The 5,207-nt window shown below is 43.0% G+C and overlaps 1 pseudogene; it reads right to left on the reverse strand.

Annotated features, from left to right (window-relative positions):
- Positions 1 to 1,487, reverse strand: part of LOC123042859 (disease resistance protein Pik-2-like) — an 11,065-nt pseudogene extending 9,578 nt beyond the window's left edge.
- Between the last annotated feature and the right edge of the window lie 3,720 nt (positions 1,488 to 5,207).

The following is a 5,207-nucleotide window of genomic DNA, read 5'->3' on the forward strand; positions in this document are numbered from 1 at the left end:
TCAAGAAATGTTCTCATTTCACGGATGAGTTGTTCTTCACCCCACGATGCCTCATTGGTGTTCTGGGTCCTGTGCTTGTCGAGTTGATGGAGCAAGCTCTTGAAAATCTGCTCCATGTTAGGATTAAGAGAGACCGAAATAAAAGCTGAACAATCGAACTGCTGTTCTTGATTATCTTTTTGCACTTTCAACTTCCCATAGACTGCATTAGCAAGGGTTGTCTTGCCTAATCCACCAAATCCAACAATAGAGACCACCTTCAGCTGTTTCTGGGAAATCATGTCTCCCTCAGTCAGCATCTTGATTACCTCAACGCTCTTCTCGTCAGTGCCAACGAGCTCGGTGGCCTTTTTATACAAGGCTGATAGGCGAAGGGTATCAATAGCTGGACCAACTGGCTTGGCAGCAGCCACACTGTCAACCTTGTACCTATCACGCCGCTCACTGACCTCCTTGATGCGGCTCTTGATGTCTTTGATATCCATGCCGATCTTGTGGCGAATCTTGCCCTTGGTCAGCAGGCTGAGGCTTTCATCAATGAAATTCCTGAAGCTATGGGACTTCTCTGGTCGGCCATGGGTTTCGATGCGCACAATGAACTTGCCGATGCTATCTTCTAGGTCATATGACAAGTCCCTCACCGCCTTGGCCCAAAGCTTGACTTGGACGTCCGGTGGCTGGTCGATTGGCGCCTCAGAAATCCTGAGGAGAGCTGTCTCCATGCTCTCCATCTCAGCTTTGAGGAACATGATCTCACCCCTGAGTCCCCTCTGAAGGTTGTACTCCTTGGTAATCAGGTCGGCCAGCTTGGGCAGGAGGGTGCCCATTGCTCCAATGACGACCTGGGCCATGATCGGCCTTGTGCTGATAGGCGAGCCTCTCAGCTGGCTGCTGGTGCTTCCGGAAGCAGCAGAGGGGAGAGGGTGGTGGCGATCTGCTGCGCTGATGATGTGCAACCTTTGCTTCGTCTTGTACTACATCGCCTAAAGAACCACAACATGATTAGTCAGGAGCTAACAAGTTTGAACTTCTGGAGAAATTCAGAATGAAGTCAAACAGACAGACCTCGATGAAAGGAGAAAGAGGCGGGGAAATTATACTTTCGAAAAGCTGATGGGGAAATTATGGGGAACCGGAAGCTCGGTCTTCAGTTTCAGAGCAGATATAAAGCAATCTGTAAGAAAGAAAATATGAATGGTAAATGAATAGCTTGAAAAAGCAGTGATTTCAAGACATTCGTCACATGACGGACTAACAACACTTAGGTAGCATGATGGAACTTCACATCAAGCAGCTACAGCAGCAGTTTCTTAAGATAACAAGCTACAGATCATGCGAGAAGAGCTTAATTACCTAGAGTATCCTCACAAGCCTGCGTGTGAACTCGGACTCAAGAGATGGGTGCTTACCTAGAAGGTGAAATCAAGATGAAGCTGAGATCTGAATCAGGCGTCCTAATCTATATTAGATTTACACCTAACGAGGACTTAAATTATGTGGGAATCCAGCTGCTTTGTCTGCTTTTAACGTATGTGCTGTCAATGTCCAGTCTGTGCATTGATAGAAAAAATACCCCCCGCCTTCGTTTGAAGTGCTTACACATTTTAAAATTTTAACCTTTTTTACCAGAAAATGGCGGTGGAGACTCCTACTTCATCGCATCAATTAATTTAAATAGAAAGAGAGCCTCTGCTATTTTATTAAATTAAGAGACACAATGAGCAGTTTATGATTTTAGATGCACCATGATTTCTCATTTTAATATTTACTATTGTTAAACAGATTGAAATCTGAGTGATTATGTGAGTCGACTTCTATATCAATATTGGGTGGTCTTGGATCAATATTGGAGATAAAAAATTGTCATAGACAGTCTTGGTATCAGAAATATAGCAGGCATTATTAAAAAGAAGTGCCTTAATACTTTATAGAAAGTGTGTGTGAGAGAGAGGTATTGGGGCTTGGGCTGTAGTATATTGCGGAACCCAAGGTCCGATCTCAATCTCATATACTAGTAGTATATTACCACAACCTTGTCTCTTTGAACACAATTCGAGGTTGAAGACAGGACTGTGTAGACTACTATGTGCTTCATTACACAAGTAAAGAATTTCTACTGCCCACTTGTTGTGGAAGTTACCAAGACATGTGAACTAGCGAGGCGTCACGTGATGGAAATTTCTTCAATGTCAGGATTACACTCTGATTGAATTTCTACTGCCTAATGGAAATTTCTTCCTTATTACAGTGAACTAGCGAGGCGCCATGTGATGGAGTCCGCTATTTGCAAACCCTTTGTCATAGTGAAGAAACCATGTGGTGGAATACGAGCATGGAAAAAAACTCTGGGCATCGGCGCTGGAAACAGAGAGGGCTCCTCAAGTTGCCAAGACTGCATCCAGTCACTTGGGCTAGTGATTTTACCATGGAAGATGCGGTGTCCAAAGATAATAGCGGTGTCCAAAGAACCCGCTTCGGTACAACCCTCATAAAACGTATAAAGGGGCAGTATAGACTTTCGACATGATATTCCTACTTTGTATGTATGATGCCCTACGTACCCCCGGACTGGGCCGGCCCATGAAGGTTTTCGCAGTAGAGACCGCACGCATGGTAGCGAACCAGTACACATGTGAAGCTTTGATGACAAAAATTGAGCGCGCCCCTTAAAGAATTACTATACAGAATCTGGGCAGTTTTTGGATCTCTTTCTCTTTTCTTGGAAATTGTGAAAACTCTTTACACAAGTAATGTCTGAAAATCCGACAGTTGTTTGAACCACTCTAATAAACTTTCAGAACTCACTTTTTTAATAAAAGTGCCTTTTTTGACATATTTTTTAGACCCTGAACATTTTCTGAAAAATTCAAAAAAAAATGGAATTTAGAGAACAAAACCTGTTATAAAGGAACATTTTCGAAATATCTTTAATTTTCTCAAAAGAGCGATCAGTTTTTGAAATTTCCGAAAGAATTAGTTTAGAGAAAATATGAAAACAGGACATTTTTTCATAGTGTGAACAGTTTTCAGAAAACAATCTGAAGAAATGGCCGGCCCAAACAGTTTTCATAGTGTGAACAAATTTAGAAGGGTTACTACGCTATCTGCAGAAATGGCCGGCCCAAACACGTCTCTCGGCCGCTCGCCTTATACGAAACAGCGGCAATCTGAAATTTGTTTTTCTGCCTTTCTACAATTTTTTTATTTTTTCTTCTCTTATTTTCTGATTTTCTACTTTTTTTGTTTTCCTCATCTTTTCTTTGTTAATTTTTTTGGAACATTATTATTATTTTTGGAATATTAAAAAAATTAAAATATTGTTTGCAATATCAAAATAGCACTTTTAATTAACTATTTTAAATTGGTTTTAAATTCCTTTTTCCTTCAAATATTTATTCAATGATTTAAAAAACATTTTCTCCATGAGATTATATGACCAATTCAACTCACCATGCTAAGTTGTTTGAGTTTTCTATAGTTCTTGCATTTTATGGAGTTTTCTCGATGAAAATTCGCGAATAAATGGCCGAACGTGACACAACTTACAAACGGTGTCATAATTCGTTCAAACATGGCATAGGTGCCTACCATGGGCGTAAACACCTGCTGGCAAAATTTAGGAACATTTGAAGAATGTCCAAAACAAGACCATGTTCAACGGAGGGTGGTTGGGTAGGCCTAGAAGATTCTTTGTGAGAGCATGCTTGTTTCTCGACATCCTTGAAATGAACGCAGTTTTTTTCATGTCCTTGTATGACCAATTCAAGGCATCATATCAACTTGTTTTGGTTTTCAACAATTTTTGCATTTTTCGGAGTTTTCTCAGTTAGAAAAGACCGATAAATGGTCGGATATGTCGCAACTTGCATACAGTGATGAAAGTCGTTCAACCTTGCATGCATGCGTACCGTGGGCATCCCACCTTCTTGCAAAAGTGGGGTCATTTTAAGATGTCGAAAAACAGACGATCGATATTCAATAAAGGGTGTCCTCGAAGATGAGGTTCTGCATGTAGTCCTCGTGGACGGCGGACGACATTCCCTCGAACAGGTTGTAGGCGTCCGGGAGCACGCCGGCCGGCATCTACCGCACGCGTTTCCTCGCGCCTCCGGATGACGAGCCACCGGCCATCGGTGTGGCGTTGAGGTCGATGGGCACGGGCGCGGGCGTGGAAGGCTCCACCACGCTCACGTCGGGCGAGCACTCTCTGGAGAGGCGGGAGGCCTGTGGTGTTGGAAATATGCCCTAGAGGCAATAATAAAAGCATTATTATTATATTTCCTTGTTCATGATAATTGTCTTTTATTCATGCTATAATTGTATTATCCGGAAATCGTAATACATGTGTGAATACATAGACCACAATACGTCCCTGGTGAGCCTCTAGTTGACTAGCTCATTGGTCAACAGATAGTCATGGTTTCCTGACTATGGACATTGGATGTCATTGACAAAGGATCACATCATTAGGAGAATGATGTGATGGACAAGACCCAATCCTAAGCATAGCACAAGATCGTGTAGTTCGTTTTGCTAGAGTTTTTTCAATGTCAAGTATCTCTTCCTTAGACCATGAGATCGTGTAACTCCCGGATACCGTAGGAGTGCTTTGGGTGTACCAAACGTCACAACGTAACTGGGTGACCATAAAGGTACACTACAGGTATCTCCGAAAGTGTCTGTTGGGTTGACATGGATCAAGACTGGGATTTGTCACTCCGTATGACGGAGAGGTATCTCTGGGCCCACTCGGTAATGCATCATCATAATGAGCTCAAAGTGACCAAGTGCTTGGTCACGGGATCATGCATTACGGTACGAGTAAAGTGACTTGCCGGTAACGAGACTAAACGAGGTATTGAGATACCGACGATCGAGTCTCGGGCATGTAACGTACCGATAGACAAAGGGAATAGTATACGGGGTTGCTTGAATCCTCGACATCGTGGTTCATCCGATGACATCATCGAGGAGCATGTGGGAGCCAACATGGGTATCCAGATCCCGCTGTTGGTTATTGACCTGAGAGCCGTCTCGGTCATGTCTGCGTGTCTCCCGAACCCGTAGGGTCTACACACTTAAGGTTCGGTGACGCTAGGGTTATCAGGAAGACTTGTATGTGAATACCGAATGTTGTTCGGAGTCCCGGATGAGATATAGGACGTCACGAGGAGTTACGGAAGGGTCCGGAGGTAAATATTTATATA

Source organism: Triticum aestivum, chromosome 2B (genome assembly GCF_018294505.1).
Source record: "Triticum aestivum cultivar Chinese Spring chromosome 2B, IWGSC CS RefSeq v2.1, whole genome shotgun sequence".
NCBI classification, from domain to species: Eukaryota; Viridiplantae; Streptophyta; class Magnoliopsida; order Poales; family Poaceae; genus Triticum; species Triticum aestivum.